The sequence below is a fragment of the Myxocyprinus asiaticus genome, chromosome 27, assembly GCF_019703515.2.
Source record: "Myxocyprinus asiaticus isolate MX2 ecotype Aquarium Trade chromosome 27, UBuf_Myxa_2, whole genome shotgun sequence".
NCBI lineage: Eukaryota > Metazoa > Chordata > Actinopteri > Cypriniformes > Catostomidae > Myxocyprinus > Myxocyprinus asiaticus.
The window spans coordinates 8,691,039-8,712,302 of record NC_059370.1 but is presented as its reverse complement, the minus strand read 5'-3'; the positions used below and the strand labels follow the sequence as shown (position 1 = coordinate 8,712,302).

The window sequence follows — 21,264 nt, the reverse complement described above, 5'->3', positions numbered from 1 at the left end:
TCACGAAGAAGCGCTAGAAGTAATTGCCATTAAGCAACAAGAGACAAAGGTAAAAACTAAAACAGTGGATGTGCACAAAAAGAACACGTGTGTGAGGAGGTCACAAGATACCAGCATAACTCCAGTCTAAAGGACTATAAAGACATCTTTATGGGTCTAAACTCTTGAAAAGAAATATTCCAGTATCTCATAGCAATCGTAGCGCAAATGCACCAATCGCCTGTGTATACGTGCACAGTCAAATTAAGTATTCTCTAAAAGGTGATTGTTCGACTGTACGTAGAAGATGCATAGGTGATGCATTCGCATCAACATGTATACAGTGTACTTTGGGCTTTAGGGTTAGGTTTTTTTTTTTTTAAGGCAGATGCTATTTGCACCCATATTTAACATACAGTTTGGGCAACACTGCAGTGTTTATTGTGTTTAGTTTGAGTCCCACAGACACACTGCATTAACCTCTACCCCTAAACCTAACCTTAACCTTGGTTTTACTACAGTAACCATGGTTTCACGCAGGAATGAGTGCGATCGACAGACCCCGCCTCCGGATCAAACCCCTCTCTGCACTCGATGATATTCACCGTGACCAAATCACTGTGATGAAATCAACATTTATATTAATTTGTATCTACTGTTTTAAGTAGTATTAAAGGAAATATTGAGTGGAAACAGGAAATCGGATGGGAAAAAGATGCAGATTTGAACTGTAGTCATTAGGACAACATTCACACTCTGTCTTTATACCCCATGCCACTGCAGCAACATCTATTGGTTAGTCTGTCATATATTAATGTGGTTCCACCAGACATTTGGGGTGCAAATAGCTGCACTGTGTTCACTTCAAACATGTTTTTGTGTAACTCCGTACTGTTTTTAACAAGCATCTTTGACTATTGTGCCACGTCTCACTTCTTTTTTAGTGCCACACATTGGAGTTCTGCTTTAACTGCATTTGTTTATTGAACTGCGTCTATAGTTTAGTCCTGCATGGCCCCTAAAGTATGCATTTGATTATTCCATAGAACAATTTTTCCCCATAAAGGGCTTACCTTAAGTACAATTGCAAGTTACAATTCACAATATGCACTAAAAAATATATGTACATGAGACCTAATATGCAATATAATGGATCTGCCTCATTTAACAAGAATCTACTTGCATTGAGTGTTCAAATTGTTTCAATTAGTCATGCTAATCTATCCTCACAGTAATAATCTGGCCAAAACCATGGACTGCTAAGGCATACTAGGAGATTTGTGGTACCACGTGAACTTGTGGTACCAGCTAAAAATCATTCCTGAACCACAAACCAAACCAAATAAAAATATTGTTTACATACTGAAAGACCCATTTTAGGTAGATTATTGTTGATTTTTTTTTGATTATCTTTACAGCTTAATAAAAATATAGAGAACAAATGCCAAGACCTCAATACCAGTCCTGCTGGAAAATCCAAATAAAACTTAAGACGGTAGCTGGTTAAACAGTAGATGGTTTATAGCTGGCCAAAACTGGTCATTAGATGGTCCATGTTGGTTTAGGTAGATGACCAGCTGTACTACTAGTCAATCGGGCAGAGGGTAACTTGGTAGACCACCTTGGTCAACCTGGTCTGAGCTGGTAGTCCACTTTGGCTAAGCTGGTGGGAAACTGGTTGACTAGTTTGACTACCTTAAAATCAGCAATGACCTGATTTTTCCAGCAGGTCGTGTGTTATATAAGGCTGATATAAGCACTGATCCATTGGAATCCAAAGCTATAGTTCTTCAGGGCAAGATCTGGTGAGTTTGTCCAGACATCATCTAGTCTGCAGATCCCAAGAAAGGTAGAGCCTCAGGAGAGAAGACAGGAGAACTTCTGCACTGGTGTACAGTTTCAGATAACTTGTCACAGGTCAGTACAATAGCCTGAGCTAATTATGACCTGCAGATATTATCTGAAAGGAAACCAAAATCAGAAAACAACCCAATCTGTGAATAATTATGGCAGAGTCATCCAGTGCTAACAATAACAGTGATAAAATGTTTTAAGACCTGAAGGGAAGTTGGATATATATGATGTTCTGATGACACTAATGGGACTTTCAGATGGCTCTGTTAGAAAAGTCAACACAGATGGCCTGCATTGCAAACCTAATTTTTTTTGTCACGTCAAGAAATAACATAGAAAAAAGTTACTAATTCAACAAATCGTGTACATACAGAACAGCAGTGCTTAGTATGTGTATGCCTTTTTGTAACAGTGGCGATTCCAACTCAGGAATGTCACTTTTTATTAACAGAAAATACACACGTTTGCTTAAAGCGCAATGGTGACGCTTCAATTTAAACACTCAAATGTTGAAACACGGCAGCGGCCAACACACAAACCGCTTCTCAGCTGGGCCATCTTTTATCTCCCCCAACTCTTACTGTGAAAACGGAAACAGTATTTAGTCACAGTTCATCTCAGGTGGATGTCCTTACGCTTTCTCTCTCCCCAAATGGGCGCTTGACCATGCCCTCCACATACACCCACTAACTGACTCAGGCCAGTGGAATCATCAGGACTGCCCACTCCCCCCACCCCATTCTGGAGAGGAAGTTCATGACATCCATCTGTGCCCCCGGTCTGTGGACCACCTAAAACTTATATGGCTGGAGTGCCAGATACCAACAGGTAATCCGGTGTTGGCCCGTTGGCATCCTTCATGCGGTGGAGCCATTGGAGCAGGGCGTGGTCCGAACAGAGAGTGAATGCTCGTCCCAACAAATAGTAGCGGAGAGTGTGGACTACCCACTTAATGTCCAAACACTCCTTCTCTATGGTGCTGTACTTTGTCTCTCTCACAGAGAGTTTTCGACTAATGTACAGCACCGGGCGCTCCTCCCCCTCCACCACTTAGGACAGAACAGCACCCAGCCCTCTGTCCAATGCGTTCGTCTGTCAAACAAAATGGAGAGAGAAATCAGGGGAATGCAGAAGCGGCCCGCCACAAAGTGCAGCTTTTACCTGCGTGAAAGCTTGTTGGCATGACTCCGTCCACTGGACCAGGTCTGGGGCTCCCTTTATAGTGAGATCAGTCAGCAGACTGGTGACATGGGAAAAATTAGGCACAAACCTTTGATAGTAGCCGGCCAGCCCCAGAAACTGTCTCACCTCCTTTTTGGTATTGGGTCTTGGGCAGGTCGCGATCGCTGCTGTTTTATCAATTTGGGGTCACACCTGCCTGTGACCCAAGTGGAACCCCAGATATCGTACCTCCACCCGCCCAATTGCGCACTTCTTTGGGTTTGCTGTGAGCCCCGCCCTTTGCAACAATCTCAGAACCGCCCCCAGATGCTGCATATGCCGTTTCCAATCATTACTGTAAATAATGATATCATCTAAATAAGCATATGCTCCGTGCGGTCTGAGGACTTGGTCCATAAGATGCTGAAATGTAGCTGGGACCCCAAATAAACCAAACGGAAGGGTCACAAATTGGTGTAATCCAACTGGTGTGGAGAGGGTCGTTTTCTCACAGGACATCAGCATTAAGGGGATCTGCCAATATCTCTTTGTCAAATCCAGTGTTGAATAAAAGCAAGCTGAGCCCAACTGATCGAGCAGTTCGTCAATATGAGGCATTGGATAAGCATCAAATTTCGACACCGCATTGACCTTTCTATAATCCGTACAGAACCGGACTGAGCCATCGCTCTTAGGCACCAGAACCACCGGGCTGGCCCAATCGCTGTGTGATACTTCTATTATGGCCATATCATGCATGGCCTTTAATTCTTCCCGTACTACTTGTTTCTTGTGTTTGGGTAAGTGGTAGGGACATACCTCTACCCCTGGGGTTGTCTCAGTGTGGTGTTTTATGAGATTAGTGTGGCCAAGGAGAGGCGAGAACACATCAGAGAAATTATTTTGCAACCTGGCAACCTCTGTACGTTGTGATGGCGAGAGGTGGTCTCCGCAAGGGACCAGAGTGAAGCAATTGGCTTTTAGACTCATCTCCGGACGGAGCTTCTCCCTCTCCGGAACTACCATCGCCAAGAATACGGGGACCGCCTCTCTTTTTAGTAGGTTGAACTGTTAAATTTGATGAGCCCCGCCTCTATCCATACACACTACCTCATAATCGACTTCCCCAACTCGCCGTGTGACCTCAAAGGGCCCTTTCCACTTTGCGAGTAATTTAGAGCTCGATGTGGGTATTAATACAATTACTTTATTTCCCTGTGCAAACTCCCATAGCCAAGCTCCCTTGTTATACAGCCGGGACTGATGTTCTTGAGCCTGTAGCAAATTCTCCTGTGATAGACGCCCCAGTGTGTGGAGTTTTGATCTCAGGTCAAGAACGTATTGAATTTCATTTTTGCTCTGTGAAGGTCCCTCATCCCAATTTTCCTTCGTGACGTCTAAGACACCACGGGGCTTATGCCCATATAACAATTCAAACAGGGAAAACCCAGTAGAGGCTTGCGGGACCTCTTGTACTGCAAATAACAGAGGTTTGAGCCACTTATCCCAATTTCGAGCATCTTTGTGCACAAACTTACGAATCATATTTTTTAAAGTCTTCTTATATCGTTCGACCAAGTCATCTGTTTGTGGATGGTACATGCTTGTCCGAATAGATTTAATACCCAATAATTCATACAGCTCGCATAGTGTACATGACATGAAAGTAGTGCCCTAGTCAGTGAGGATTTCATTCGGAATCCCCACTCGGGAGATTATTCTGAAGAGTGCCTCCACAACACAATGTGCTGAGGTGTTGCGAAGAGGCACTGCTTCCGGGTATCGCGTTGCGTAGTCCACCAGAACCAACACAAAGCGATGCCTGTGTGCTGAATGTTCTAATGGTCCGACGAGATCCATGCCAACTCTGTCAAAGGGAACCTTGATCAATGGAAGAGAGCGCAATGGTGCTTTTGGTGTGGCCAGCGGATTCACCAGCTGACATTCATGGCATGTCGCACACCACCGGCTAACATCCTCGCGAATGCCCGACCAATAGAAACAGGACATGAGACAGCTTAGTGTTTTCCCCTGTCCCAAGTGACCTGCCATCAGACTATGATGAGCCGCCTGGAACAACATTTCCTGACGGCTCCTTGGTACTAACAAAATCTTCTTTTGTCTGAGCATCCAGCGTCACTCAATGCAACTGATCATTTATAATTGAGAAATATGGATATATGAGTGCAATGCGCGGCTGAAGGCATTGACCATCAATTACTTTAACTATTACTTCATCTTGCGTCTGCTCCAGAGGGAAATCCCCAGCAGGAATTCCCCTAATGGCTGGGGAAACCGAGGCTTCCCCCTCCCTTACGTCATCCTGACGCGGAGCTGATGTAGATGGCTCCGGCTCCGCCTCCCCCGTCAGTGCATTGCACACCCCAGACCATACTACTGTATTACAGGACCTATCCACACACAACCCTTTTGACAATTTGGGAAAAGCCGGCCAATTAGTAACTAAAATTAGTGGATGGGTAAGGTGGGAACTAACCACAGCCTCATTGTTATGATTTTGACCCCGAAATAGAATAGTGACGATCACTGCAGGATAATCGCAAATATCCCCGTGCACACACTTCACCTTCACCTGATTATTTGTATCCAATGCCCCATTTTGAAACAAGCATTGATGAATGGAGGTTTGGTTACAACCTGAATCCACCAAGGCTTGGTATGTGCCACCCCAGTACTCACGGGGTATTTGGAACATCCCGGCCCGATCGGGGGTGGCCTGTGGAGTGTCAGGGACCTGGATCAACGTCCCCACCTCCATCACCGGGCACTGTTGGAGAGGTCTTGGGGGATTGTTCCACCATTTCCAGGGGAGGTGTAAGGACCACAGAGAAAGAGAGAGCGGGGTGTGCTGGCCCCCGGGTATGCCACTAAATGGTCCTCCGCCAACTGCACTGCTTCATCCAGCGACGCCGGTCAGTGGCACCCAGGACCCGCTCTGCAGTTCCTTTCGGTAGTTTGGAGACGAATTGTTCCAGTACCACGAGATCGATGACACTCCCGACGTCGCTGGGTTCCTCGGCCAGCACCCACCGCCTGCAAGCGTCGCGGAGCTGTTGAGCGAAGGCAAACGGTTGGCCGACTTCGCTCCACATCAGGGATCGGAACCCCTAGCAATGCTCTTCGGGACTGTGGCCGAACAGCTGCAGGATGGCTTTCTTCAGCTCAGGGTACCTCAGGAGGTTGTCGACCGGGAGTTGTTGTGCTGTGAGTTGGGCCTCCCCGGTCATCAGCGGTAAAAGGTGGACTGCCCATTGTGCCCACAGCCATTCCAGAACTTGGGCTGTGCACTCGAAGAACTCCAGAAAGGCCTCCGGGTCATCTTGCGCCCCCATTTTCGCCAGCATCACATGGGGGTTCGCTGCTGCCGGGGTCGTGGTTACGCCCGTCGGTCCACTTCTTGGCCTCTAAGCGGAGGGAAAAGTGCAAGTAATGGATGGACGGATGGATGGATTTGATAGATGGACAGATGGATGGATTTGAAAGCAGACAGATGGACAGATGAACGGATGGGTGGATGGATGGATGGATGGATTTGATGGATGTATTTGTTAGATGGATGGATTGATGGATGGATTTGATTCACGGATGGACAGACAGAAAGACGGACAGACAGAGGGATGGATAGATTGATGGATGGATTGATTTAACCCTAGGTTGCTCTAGGAGGATGGTAATAAATTTAAGATTCTTTGGGTAAAAGCATATATTCAATGCCTACTGCCTACTTACTGTACAATGACCACTATATTATTAATCTGTGTTTATTAGCTTATCAGTGTGTAATAAACAACATAACATCACCTAGTTTATATTTTTTCTCAACTGTTCTTGTATGTTCCTAGAAGAAATACATCCAATTGTGATGCAGGCCAGGCCATAGTATGTATCTATTGCATGTGACCAGATAAACCAAACTTTCAAAAAGTTTCCTTGTGTTTGGATAGATGCTAGATGCACCTCATGTTTTGTAGCACAAGCCTGGGCTCTTCCACATAGTCCAAGCCCATATACGCTGGGAGGCTCAAGCGCTTTATTTAGACAAAGTTTTAAACATGCTACATGTTACTTGTGACCACATATTTCTGCATGCTCCTTTGAAGGATCAGCCCACCTGTGTAAATGCAAAAAAATGTGGCTCTGATTACAAACAAAACAAAACTATCAAAAGGCACGGCAGTCCTCCCATTTAAAACAACTTGTCTCAGGTTCGATCTGTAACACTTCAGTGCTGTCCAACATTTGGTTGACTGTGTAAGTGTCAACGTAAGCATTCGCTAAGCTGTCCCAATTTAAAATGCCACTGTAAAACTCCCCAGCTGGTTACATCTGACATTGCTTAGCATTTTAGTACCCTAAAGAGTTTCAGTCACTTTGGCTTTTGGGAGATGTGACTGGCAGAATTCTTAAGTGTAATAAACGTTGATGGCTGTCAGCCAAGGGGGTTAAGGGTTTTGCTGGTTAGCATGAACAGTCAGCCCCTGCGAGTAAACGCTGTAACTACACCATTATGAAAGCCAAAAAGCATGTTTCTTTTGATAGTCATTCAAAATGAGAGCATCAAAAAAGTTTCATTAAACTATGGTACATGTTTCACCAATTTTTGGAGTGCTCTTAAAAACATGACATAGACTGATGGCCTATGTTTATCCCTTTTGCTAGAGAAAGGCTTGGGACTATGCAGGTTCTCGTAGTGCCATCAGCCAATCAGTGTTGTTAAGTTACCTTCCTGCTTTCCGTCTTCCTGTTTTCCATACACTGGTGGCCAAAAGTTTGGAATAATGTACAGATTTAGCTGTTTCGGAAAGAAATTGGTACTTTAATTCACCAAAGTGGCATTCAACTGATCACAAAGTATAGTCAGGACATTACTGATGTAAAAAACAGCACCATCACTATTTGACAAAAGTCATTTTTTGATCAAATCTAGACAGGTCGCATTTCCAGCAGCCATCACTCCAACACCTTATCCTTGAGTAATCATGCTAAATTGCTAATTTGGTACTAGAAAATCACTTGCCATTATATCAAACACAGTTGAAAGCTATTTGGTTCATTAAATGATGCTTAACATTGTCTTTATGCTTGTTTTTGAGTTGCCACAGTATGCAGTAGACTGGCATGTCTTAAGGTCAATATTAGGTCAAAAATGGCAAAAAAGAAACAGCTTTCTCTAGAAACTCATCAGTCAATCATTGTTTTGAGGAATGAAGATTTCATACAGAGGTGCTCACTACAGTCTTCAAAGACAAAGGACAGCTGGCTCTAACAAGGACAGAAAGAGATGTGGAAGGCCAGATGTACAACTAAACAAGAGGATAAGTACATCAGAGTCTCTAGTTTGAGAAATAGATGCCTCATATTTCCTCAGCTGACAGCTTCATTGAATTGTACCCACTCAACACCAGTTTCATGTACAACAGTAAAGAGAAGACTCAGAGGTGCAGGCCTTATGGGAAGAATTGCAAAGAAAAAGCCACTTTTGAAACAGAAAAACAAAAAGAAAAGGTTAGAGTGGGCAAAGAAATACAGACATTGGACAACAGATAATTGGAAAAGAGTGTTATGGATCTTAACCCCATTGAGCATTTGTGGGATCAGCTAGACTGTAAGGTGCGTGAGAAGTGCCCGACAAGACAGTCACATCTATGACAAGTGCTACAGGAAGTGTGGGGTGAAATGTCACCTGAGTATCTGGACAAACTGACAGCTAGAATGTCAAGGATCTGCAAAGCTGTCATTGCTGCACGTGGAGGATGTTTTGATGAGAACTATTTGAAGTAGTTTAATTCTTTTGGAGCATTTTTTATTTTTTTTTAATTGTAATAGTAATTTTTCACATTATTAATGTCCTGACTATACATTGTGATCAGTTGAATGCCAATTTGGTGAATAAAATTACCAAGTACTCGCTTGACAACTCGTATTTGCCGCCCCTTTGTGGACATTTCAATTGGAGTTCACACGTGCCCATACGTCCAACAGTTACAGCTTTGGCCACTGGGGGCAGTGTTTCGAATTTCAGTAAGCACAGACCAATTTTAGCTAATGAAATGCAGCCTACAGTTTCAGATTTCACTGTGAGATAAGTCAAGTTAGTAGTATGAACAGCAAAAAAGATAGTCTTCTCTGCTGCAAAAACATCTTGAACCAGACTAGGATGATTTGCAGGTCTTAGCTGGTTTAAGCTAGTCTAGCTGGTCTGCCAGCCTGCGCAATCTGGTCTTCAGCTGGTCTTGCAAGCTGATCTCCAAACTTTGGAGCCAAACATCTAATTTCTTTGTTTTGTGACGTCAATATTCTGATAATAGAACAAAGTTAGCGTGAATGAAGTTCTAGATCTATAAAAACATCCATTTGTCAAAATGTTTCCACATGCCTACCTAAGATTTCAGGGAAATGCTGCTTTTCTTAGCAAAGCCTAAAGAGTGTTAGCGAGTGACAGAGAGCCTGGTGAAAGGGTGACTATCTGCCGTGAATGAGGGTGTGGGAAGGGGTTGGGGGGTGTAAGGTGAGGGTTAAAGGTCACTAAGTGTCTGGACCAGGTCAAGTGAAGGGGGCAGATATAAACTGAAAGCACATCCTGTGCATTACTGCAAAAGCAGACATACTGGAACCTAGGGCTTGGCGATATACCTAAATATCTCAATATATATGGATTTGGTCTCAAATGGCTTAGAGTGTGACTTTTTTCAACAAGAGGAACCATTATCTGGACAAAACATGTTTAAAATGTCATAATCATAATATTAATAAATAGGCCTATATATTAATTAAGACTAGTTTTCATACTATTATTTACTAAACGAACACAAGGAAGAATGACATTTAATCATTTTCATTTATATGCACCACTATAATAATACATAGTAAATATAGCTGCAAGCAGCAATGCGGATTCATCCTCAAAACTGCAAATTATTTAAAAATTGACATGACATGGTAGAGACATGTACTTCACACATGTACACAACATTTCAAAGCAATTGTAGCAATGGCTGATTTTGTAGCATTACCATTGGACAAGAGTACACTCGCATAATAGTAAAATATTTATAGTGGAAATGGTGAAATAAGCAGAGACCAGTTTAGCTTGGGTCATATTTGGCTCTAATTCCATCATCTTTTCACATATCAAGGTGAAAATTGGCAGAGTAGTACAGAGTCATATCACCTTGAAGCCTGTTATGTTTGAAAAACCATCCGTCAAAATGGCGTTCGATTTATGGACATAGAGGTATTGAGACAATGTGGACATTTACATAAATATTCACCTTTCAGCCAATTTGAATTATATTCCTTTTTGCTAAATATCAAATTGAAACACAGGTATCCTACACATACATACCAAGTTTCAAGTCAATTAGAGCTATGGTTCAGGAAGAGTATATTTTTGTAGGTTTTCCCAAATTTTCACTGTACAGGAAAATCCAGCATGGCGGACTTTATGGGTTCTAAAGGCTTTTTTGTTCCTCATGAGAAATTTGGCATATATACCAGGTTTCAGAAATTTTGGACTTATGGGGTGGAAATAGCATCACTTTGAAAATGGAAAATTGGGGCGTGGCCTGTAGCGCCACCAATAGGCTCACGTGCGCCATTTTCGGTGTGGTAGTTACTCGTGGCCTGTAGTATCAATGTACTAAGAATACTAACAAAAACAATAAGTTTCCTCCTACCGGAGGAATCCTAATAAACAGCAATATTTACCTATATATATATTTCTACTAAAACATTTTAATATATGAAAAATGTCGCATAGAAACTTCCGTTAACATTTTTGAGTGATGACACAAACTTGACACTGACCGTTCTGATTAGTAGAAATTAATCAAATTTATCAACTCTATCGCTATTTTGCTACAAATTTCTAAATCAGAGCATTATTAAAACATGTCTAAACACTAACATACTTGCGAGTCAAGACACAAATAAGGATTCCAAAACTAGTCTATAACTTTTTATGTCCTTGAGAGAGACCCAGCGTGACATAATTGCTGAATTTTTTTTTATAGCAATAAAACAATACCTTTTTTTCATTTGAAAAAACACTGAATTTTATCACAACAACAGTTTTGGTGGAAAAAAAAATAGCATTCCCTATCTGTCACTCACTCGACGTTGGTGTCGATGTAGTGACACTAGGGGTCACTCTTGGGAGCCCGAGACACCTCTGGTCTTTGATAAAAGGCCAATGAAATTTGGCGAGTGGTATTTGCATGCCACTCCCCCGAACATACGGGTATAAAAGGAGCTGGTATGCAACCACTCATTCAGATTTTCTCTTCGGAGCCGAACAGTCATGCTCATTGAGCTGAATACTACTTTTCATTCACCTCTGCTGGATCTGACAGCACATTTCAGCGGCTTCTCCCTCCTCTGCACTGGTGCACTGCAGAGAACGCCCCTGGGCGCTTCGGCAGAAAAACTAGAGAGTATATTTTCTGAAAGAGCATTTTTTCCCCTCTAAAAGAGTATATATTTCTCTAAAAGAGCGCACACACGGAACGTCTTTTTAAAGACGCGTCTTTTTGAAGATGCATTTCCGATTGTGTGTTATTCCTGGTTGTGCTCGTTATCTCTCGCCTTCTAACGGTCACGATCACTGTCTTTCGTGTCTGGGCACTGCTCACGCGGAGACAGCGTTCGTGGATGGTCACATTCTCATTGCGAGAATGTGTCCATGGCAACGTTGCGGTCGCGGCTCGCCTTCGTAAGGAAGCGAGCCACCCCAGAGGCTCCAGCCTCGGTCCTTTTACCCACGGGTTTGAGGCCAGCGCGGCTAGCACTGGGGGCGATTTGGGGACCCCAATGGGACCGCCTCCGCCGGGTATCCCCCCGCGGAACTCCCATTCCCCAGCACGCTCGTCTGCCCCGATCGGGCTTCCGGGTGAGTCCGCCGGCTCGTCTCACGGCGAGTTCGACCTCTTATTCGGAGCCCGCGAAGGTGATGAGCTCTCGAGCGCAGCATCGGAGAGCGGGCTCGTCCAATCGGAAGCCTCGGCTGGGCTCCTCCCTTCGGGGTCGATCGCCCAGTCACAGGCTGACACGGAGATGACGACATGCTTTCCCGGACAGCCGCGAGCGTCGGTTAGAGTGGATTTCACCGCTCTTCCCTGAACCCTCGCGGCTCTGTGATTGGTTCCTGGGCTCGCGGCGCCGCTCAAAGCCACGCCCCGCCCCGTTCCTTTCTTCCCGGAAGTGCATGAAGAGCTGACAAGATCGCGGGAGGCACCTTTTACTGCCCGGTCCCGATCTTTTCAGCTTCCCCGCTCTCACTACCCTCGATGGTGGGGCGGCCAAGGGTTATTCGGCAATCCCCCGGTGGATAAAGGCGCTCGCGGTGCACCTATGCCCGCAGAGCGCCGCCACCTGGCGTGGGTGCCCAAAGCCCCTGTCCAAGGCCTGTAGGTTTACGTCGTCTCTGACGGTCAAAGCCTACGGCGCTGCTGGGCAGCCGCCTCCGCCCTGCACGCCATGGCTCTCCTGCAAGTCTGCCAAGGCGCTAAAGGAACTGCACGAGGGTAGTTCCGCCCCGGGATTGATGCAGGAACTGCGCTCGATGACCGACCTCGCTCTCCGAGCGACGGAGGTCACGGCGCGGTCTCCCGGGCGGACGATGGCCACACTAGTGGTCCAGGAGCGCCACCTTTGGCTCAACCTGGTCGAGATGGGTGAGGCCGACAGGACACGATTCCTTGCTGCCCCCATTTTCCAGGCGGGCCTATTCGGCGACACTGTCGAGGACTTTGCCCAGCAGTTCTCGATGGTAGAGCAGTAGATGGATGCTAGCCGGCTTGTCCTGCCCCGGCGTGGCTCAAGATCCCCCCATCTACTCATCGCCGAGGGCGTCCCCCTGCGGTGACTGCACCGGCTCCGCCGCAGCCCGCCCCTCCGGCCCGGCCCCGGCGTGGAGCCCACCGCAGGAAGCCGACGCCACCCGTCTCACAGCCGGCACCGAAGAACCCACGGAGGTCTTCGAAGTGCCCCTGAGACGGGCGACCCAGGGACAACGAAACCCGCTGCTCTGGAGCTGGTAAGCAGATCTTCTTTTTGTTACCTTTTGCATTTAATTGCGCTGCATGCCCAAGTGGCTGCAGTACTCAAGAGCTCCGCAAGAGTGGTTTCCTTGTTCCCTGGGTCACATATTCGGTGTGTACGGCTGGCATCACGACCACCGTCCACCACTCCATTTGGCAGGTTGGCGCTCCAGCGGCGGTCTCCCGCCCTGAGCGCCCAGCTGTGGCACAAATCTGCCCCCGATGTGACAGTCTCCACGGGTCATGAGGACAGGCCTCTTCCTCCCCCGTCCCAGGCTGTTCCGGGGGTGGTCACAAGGAGCCAGGTAAGTGCTTCGATGTCCTCGGACTCAGCACGGCCACGATGTGGTGTGGCACCTCAAGCTCCGCCCCGCCGCGAGGCCCCACCCGCCGGTACATCCGATGACGTTGTCCCTTTGGTCCCCCTTGCGCGGAACTCGGGTGCATGGCTTGCGCTTTCCAGTCCGTCGCGAGGGCTGGTCCGGACCGTCCGACTCGGCTGCACGATTCACTTCGCTGGGCATCCGCCCAGGTCCAGCGGTGTCCACTTCACCTTGGTGAAAGATGGAAACGCTGCTACCTTGCGCGGAGATCGCTACCCTCCTACGGAAGGACGCGATAGAACCTGTCCCTCCAGCCGAGATGAAGAGGGGGTTTTACAGCCCCTACTTCATTGTACCGAAAAAAGGCGGTGGGTTGCGGCCAATCTTGGACCTGCGAGTACTGAACCGGGCCTTACACAGACTCCCGTTCAAGATGCTGACGCAAAGACGCATTCTAGCGAGCGTCCGGCATCAAGATTGGTTCGCGGCGGTAGACCCGAAGGATGCGTACTTTCACGTCTCGATCCTTCCTCGACACAGACCCTTCCTGCGGTTTGCGTTCGAGGGTCAGGCGTATCGGTACAAGTCCTCCCTTTCGGCCTGTCCCTGTCTCCTCGCGTCTTTACGAAGATCGCAGAGGCTGCCCTTGCCCCGTTAAGGGAGGTGGGCATTCGCATTCTCAACTATCTCGACGACTGGCTAATCCTAGCTCACTCTCGAGACGGGTTATGCGCACACAGGGACCTGGTGCTCTCACACCTCAGCCGACTAGGGCTTCGGGTCAGCTGGGAAAAGAGCAAGCTCCTCCCGGTTCAGAGCATCTCTTTTCTCGGTTTGGAGTTGGACTCGGTCTCCTTGACGGCGCACCTTATGAACGAGCGCGCCCAGTCGGTGCTGGCCTGTTTGAAGGCGTTCAAACAGAAAACAGCGGTTCCACTGAAACATTTTCAGAGGCTCCTGGGGCATATGGCGTCCTCGGCGGTGGCCACCCCGCTCGGGTTGATGCATATGAGGCCGCTTCAGCACTGGCTCCAGACTCGAGTCCCGAGACGGGCATGGCGCCACGGGACACACCGCGTGGCCATTACGTCGGTCTGTCACCGTCTTTTCAGCCCTTGGACCGACCTCTCGTTTCCACGAGCAGGTGTTCCGCTAGAACTGGTCTCCAGGTGCGTCGTGGTCACGACAGACGCCTCCAAAATAGGCTGGGGCGCTGTTGGCAACGGGCACGCAGCTGCCGGCCTCTAGACGGGTCCGCAGCTGCGTTGGCACATCAACTGCCTCGAGTTACTGGCAATTCTGCTCGCCCTGCGGAGGTTCCGGCCGTTGATCCAGGGCAAGCACGTGCTAGTTCGGACAGACAGCACGGCAGCGGTAGCATATGTCAACCGCCAAGGTGGTCTGCGCTCCCGCTGTATGTCATAACTCGCCCGCCGTCTCCTCCAACGGAGTTAGCAGCACCAAGTCGCTGCAAGCCACTCACATCCCGGGCAACCTCAACACTTCGGCGGACGCGCCGTAACAACAGGTTACCCTCAAGGGAGAGTGGAGACTCCACCTTCAGGTGGTCCAGCTGATTTGGAGTCGATTCAGTCAGGCACAGGTGCACCTGTTCGCCTCCCAAGAATCCTCCCACTGCCCGCTCTGGTACGCCCTCACCGAGGCCTTCCTCGGCATAGACGCGCTGGCACAGCTGGTCCCCTGGCATTCGCAAATATGCGTTTTCCCCAGTGAGCCTGCTCGCACAGACCCTGTGCAAGGTCAGGGAGGACGAGGAGAAGGTCGTCCTGGTAAGCACCCTACTGGCCCGCCCAGACGTGGTGCTCGGACCTCACGCTCCTCGTGACAGCTCCCCCGGGCAAATTCCCCTGAGAAAGGCCCTTCTTTCTCAGGGAAGGGGCACCATCCGGCACCCACGCCCAGACCTCTGGAATCTCCATGTCTGGCCCCTGGACGGGACGCGGAAGACCTAAGCTGTCTCCCACCTGCGGTGGTAGACACATTCACTCAGGCTAGGGCTCCCTCTACGAGGCGCCTGTATGCCTTTAAGTGGTGTCTGTTCACTAAGTGGTGTTCTTCCCATCAGGAAGACCCCCAGAGGTGCGCAGTCAGATCAGTGCTTTCCTTCCTGCAAGAGAGGTTGGAAGGGAGGCTGTCCCCTTCCACCTTGAAGGTGTACGTTGCTGCCATAGCAGCACACCATGACGCAGTCGACGGTGAGTCCTTAGGGAAGCATGATCTGATCATCAGGTTCCTAAGAGGCGCCAGGAGGCTGAATCCCTCCAGGCCACGCCTTGTTCCCTCATCGGACCTCTGTAGTTTTTCAGGGTCTACAGAGAGTCCCCTTTGAGTTTTGCAGTCAGCCGGGCTTAAGGCACTCTCCTTGAAGACTGCCCTCCTGACTGCGCTCACTTCCATCAAGAGGGTAGGTGACCTGCAAGCGTTCTCTGTCAGCGAAACGTGCCTGGAGTTCGGTCCGGGCTATTCTCACGTGATCCTGAGACCCCCGACCGGGCTATGTGCCCAAGGTTCCCACCACTCCTTTTAGAGACCAGGTGGTGAACCTGCAAGCGCTGCCCCAGGAGGAGGCAGACCCAGCCCTGGCATTGCTGTGTCCGGTGCGCGCTTTGCACATCTATTTGGATCGCACGCAGAGCTTTAGACTCTCTGAGCAGCTCTTTGTCTGCTTCGGTGCACAGCGGAAAGGAAGCGCTGTCTCCAAGCAGAGGATCGCCCACTGGCTCATTGATGCCATAACTATGGCATGTCTCGCCCAAAACATGCCGCCCCCGGTAGGGCTACGAGCCCATTCTACTCGTGGTGTAGCGGCTTCTTGGGCCCTGGCCAGAGGTGCCTCTCTAACAGACATTGCAGAGCAGCGGGCTGGGCAACACCCAACACCTTTGCAAGGTTCTACAACCTCCGGGTGGAACCGGTTTTGTCCCAGGTAGTGGCACGCAACACAAGCGGATAAGCCCGGGATAGCCGGCCGGGTGTATCGCTTGCACATAGCGCCTTCCACCTCCTTTTGAGCTGAAGACGTGCGCTGTTAATTCCCAGTAGTGTTCACAAAGGTTGTTCCCTGGTTGACTTCCTCCGAGCCCTGTGGCAGTCGAGTTTTCAGAGAGACTCGCTGCCGGCCCAGTACACGCGCTAACTAAGAGCCCGGTTCTGGGGTAGGTGCTCCGCATGTGGCGGTTCCCTGTAAGGCTAACCCCATGCGATCTATATCTTCCGCTAGTTCGTTTCCCTACTGGCAAACTGCGTCTTCCTTGGGCAGAGCCCCTCAGTCTCCATGTTGTAGTAACTCCTCCCCCATTGGGTAGGCTCTACCTTGAAGGCTCTCCACATGGTTGGAAAGACCATGTGATGTATTCTTCCACTTAAATATCCCCCCCTCTCTTGGGGCGAGGTGTGGTCTCCGCGGTGTCCTCCCCTTGGGAGGGACACCCCCGACTAGACCTGGCGGCCCAGTCGGATAATCCCCCTTCTTTTTTAGGGAGTGGAAAAAGAGAAGGGGAAAGAGGCCATGACTGGGTTAAGCCTGTCTCTATCTCCGGGTAGTCGACTTGTCCCCAAAAAGGGCCGTTCGACACTCATAACTGTGTTGGGGGAGGTTACGTGTCGACCTGGTGTGCTGGCTATGAGGCACACAGCAAGTCTGCCCACCACACACTGCCAGTTCACGTAACACAGTTCAGCCTTGTGGCGTTTTGTATAGGGACCCCTAGTGTCACTACATCGACACCAACGTCAAGTGAGTGACAGATAGGGAACGTCATGGTTACTGGTGTAACCTCCGTTCCCTGATGGAGGGAACGAGACGTTGGTCCCTCCTGCCACAACGCTGAACTACCCGCTGAAATGGCCGGACCTTATATCGGCTCCTCAGCGTAAAACCTGAATGAGTGGTTGCATACCAGCTCCTTTTATACCCGTATGTTCGGGGGAGTGGCATGCAAATACCACTCGCCAATTTTCATTGGCCTTTTATCAAAGACCAGAGGTGTCTCGGGCTCCCAAGAGTGACCCCTAGTGTCACTACATCGACACCAACGTCTCGTTCCCTCCATCAGGGAACGGAGGTTACACCAGTAACCATGACGTTTTGAATGTCAAAGATTCCTGAAATCATAAAATTCATCCCATAACAAAATATGCTTAAAAATCAAGACTTTTATAATACATGGCTTCCTAAAAACATGAAAAAAATAGAATTAATCTCTATGATTGGGTCTCTGAGGGTTAATGGCAAAAAGAAAATGCATTAAAATCAATATTTACAGTGTTGTTTAATTTTATTCCAGCAAAATCAATGTGAAAATATCATGAATATTCAATATAATGTCCAGCCCTATGGGAAACACACTTTTTTATTTTCAGGGAGAAAATGTACAAAGCTGCTTACACAACATCAATAGCGCACTCTAAACTTTAGTTACATAAAATGTGAATGGAGGTTAAGGTACTCCAAAAAGAAGCAAATGGGCACAGGTCATGTGAAGTGGCTGATCTGCTCACTGTGGTTTGTTTAGCAGAAATAATGTTCTCTAGTACACTCAGGAATAGCTGTCACAGGTGAGTCAAAGGTGGGTCAAAGGTGGGCCAGGGAGTGAGTGTCTGTATTTATGCATGTGCACTTGTGCGTGTTTTGGAAACAGAAAGGGAAGCAGATAAAACATGCAAAAACGAGAGCAATTTTCTCATGCTATGGGCTACAACTTTGTGTTGTTTTGACCATCAGACGTAAGTGTAAGGGCTAGTTAGGGTATATGGAATACTTTGGTGGTATTTTATTTGCCTCTTTTGGAGCTTTACAGTGTCAAAATATCTTCTGAACTATTCCTTAAAACTGGTCTTCTTGACAAATGCATGGAAGTTTATGTTTTGCAAAACAATGACTCAAACTGAGATGGCTTGAGTGAGAGATAGTGAAAGAGAAACATCAAAGACGCCTGCTTTCCATCTGAGACACAAACACACACAAACACATACTAGTCTGTTACTGAAAAATGTCTCAAGCACATACGTTTTTCATGGAGATCAGAGAGATAAATAACACAATAAACAAGTTGATTACCCACCAAACTGAAAAAGATCAAGAATAAACACGAAACAGTGAGGGAAATATTTATAGTACCTCTCTATAAGACTTCACTAGATCACAGCTGTCCAGCGAAACCCCTCTACCTGCTGTGACATCTGTCTGTTTGATTTAGTGTGAGAAACCGCCTGTGTGGTCAGATGCACAGACTACAGAGCACAATGATCGCCCACTGGTGGCCATGACTACAGATGTACTTTTTTCAGTCATTATAATTTTTTCTGTATCTACAATTTGAAGCCAAGATATTTGAGAATCAGAAAAAAAGACAAAAGGCAAAGACTGTGTACTTAACATCTTTTATGAGGCAATAAACTACTCACTCTATGAAGCATTGCTTTTTCAAATGATGCAAAATAATCCAATCAGTGCAATATAAAATTACTCACTATTATTTATTGAGAACACTAAAGTCCATTTATTTGACATTTATTGCTATATATTTAAAAATAAATATACAAGTAGTTTGAGAGTGTAGGGTACAGATCCCCTTACAGAAGTGTTGTATTCTCTCACGAAAAGTTTTGCATTTGTTCACAATTATTTTGGGTTCCTTTGTCAAGTCAAGTCATTTTTATTTGTATAGCGCTTTTCACAACACACACTGTTTCAAAGCAGCTTTACGGAAAATCATGCTTTAACAGAAAATGAAACTGTAATATCTATAATCTTAGAGTCATCAATGTGCATATTGTGTCTAAAAATAAATATATACTGTATATTTTTTTTAATTATTTTTTTTATCCCATTTTCTCCCCAATTTGGCATGCCCAATTCCCACTACTTACTAGATCCTCATGGTGGCGCAGTTACTCACCTCAATGCGGGTGGCGGAGGACAAGTCTCAGTTGCCTCCACTTCTGAGACAGTCAATCCGCGCATCTTATAACATGGCTCGCTGTGCATGACACCGCGGAGACTCACAGCATGTGGAGGCTCATGCTATTCTCCGCGATCCACGCACAACTTACCATGCACCCCACTGAGAGCGAGAACCACTAATCGTGACCACGAGGAGGTTACCCCACATGACTCTAACCTCCTTAGCAACCGGGCCAATTTGGTTGCTTAGGAGATCTGGCTGGAGTCACTCAGCACACCCTGGATTTGAACTTGCGACTCCAGGGGTGGTAGTCAGCGAGTATTGACTCCTAGAAATAAATAATTAAATAATTAATTAAATAATTAATAGCTATTATTTAGAACCCCAGTGAACAAGCCGAAGGCGATTGTGGCAAGGAACACATGCTAACAGCATGAATAAATGCCAATATTAGTTTTTTGTTTGTAGTGAAAATCATGGTTTAAAATGAGTAAACGAAGTAAGTGTTAAGGGCCAACGTTTAAACAACTAGATTTTGTACAAACTGTAAGATTAATGACTAATGTCTTTGAAGTCCATCCTGGATTAACTACAGAAGTTCACATATATGCATTGTCCTTTGTTAATTGGCTGATAAGGGTTTTGTTGGCAATTAATTTATAATTTATGTATTCCTTTCAAGAGTGAAGTCCATCAATAGACTAATGTGATTCAGGCAGAGATCAGTAAGGTGTATTGCAGTTCAACTGGCAGGTCATTTCGGTGAGGTCCATTCTAAGTCCCAGGTTTAGGCAATGGCACATGAAGTATCCTATGTTTTATGGTTGGAGTTGGCATCAGTTTATCCTTTGAAGTCCATCGTAGTAGACTGAAGTGATATCTGGCTGGCACAGGCTGCAGTTAGTCGTCATCACTCAGCACCAGTTGGAGTCGGACATCAAGCAGGAATTTGTAAATTGCCCCTTGTAAATTGCTTTTTCCATCCCTTATGAACATTAAACATGGTTTAACTGACCACAGGAACCAGAATATTTACCATGCTTTTACTACAGTAACCATATTTACACCATGATATTCATAGTAAAACCATAGCAAAACTATTGTAATAAAAATCATAATCATTCTGCCTAAAAAACAACAACAGTTTTACTATAGCAATACGATGGTTAATTTGCAGCATAAGTGTGGTTTTCAAAATCATGGTTTTCACCAAACAACATGCCCTCATGAAAGTTTACCATGGTTTCAGTACAGTAAAGCTGCAGTAATCGTAACTGTTTTTTTTTTTTTTTCATTTCCATATGTTTGATTTCCCTGTATTATTATTATGGGTTTACCACAATAATCATGTAAAAAATATGGTTATATGTAAAAAGCACAGTTGTGAGGGAATACAAAATGCATTGTCAGAAAATGAATTCCCTCCCTGTTCTCTAAGGAGATTCGTAGTATGAGACCGACTACGTCATTCGCAATGCTTTATGGGTGATGAGATCACTGCTGAGCTCTTTTGTTGCAATTCCCATTTCTATGGAAACAGCGACTTCTCTGATTAGTGTAACTCTCTTCAGGATTGTGGGTAGTGCAGTTAATCACTAGAATTTGTCAATTGAGGATTTACTGTACCATCTCTGTACAACCTCAGAACTCAAGTTAGGTCTGTCTTTAAAAAAAACACCCAGTTGAACCCAACTGTTGCACTCTATTACACAATAAAATAACATCCAAGACCTTCCTGCTTCGTCAAAAATATTAACATCCCCTAATTTTATTTATCAGACCTCTACAAGACACTATGGTTTGTTTACACAAGTCAGACAAGCAAAACGAACTATAAGGACCAATCCAAGAGGACAGCGCTAAAGAGAAAAATCGTAAAGAACAAAATGTTTTATAAGAGTGTAAAATTTGACTCGGAACAACTGAAATTCCCCATGCATGACAGATGATTTATTTTATATT

General features: G+C 46.5%; 1 protein-coding gene across 1 annotated transcript in view; it reads right to left on the bottom strand.

Annotated features, from left to right (window-relative positions):
- LOC127417628 (collagen alpha-1(XXIII) chain-like) overlaps window positions 1–21,264 on the bottom strand; it is a 239,450-nt gene that overhangs the window by 98,720 nt on the left and 119,466 nt on the right. The gene's annotated exons all lie outside the window — the stretch shown is intronic.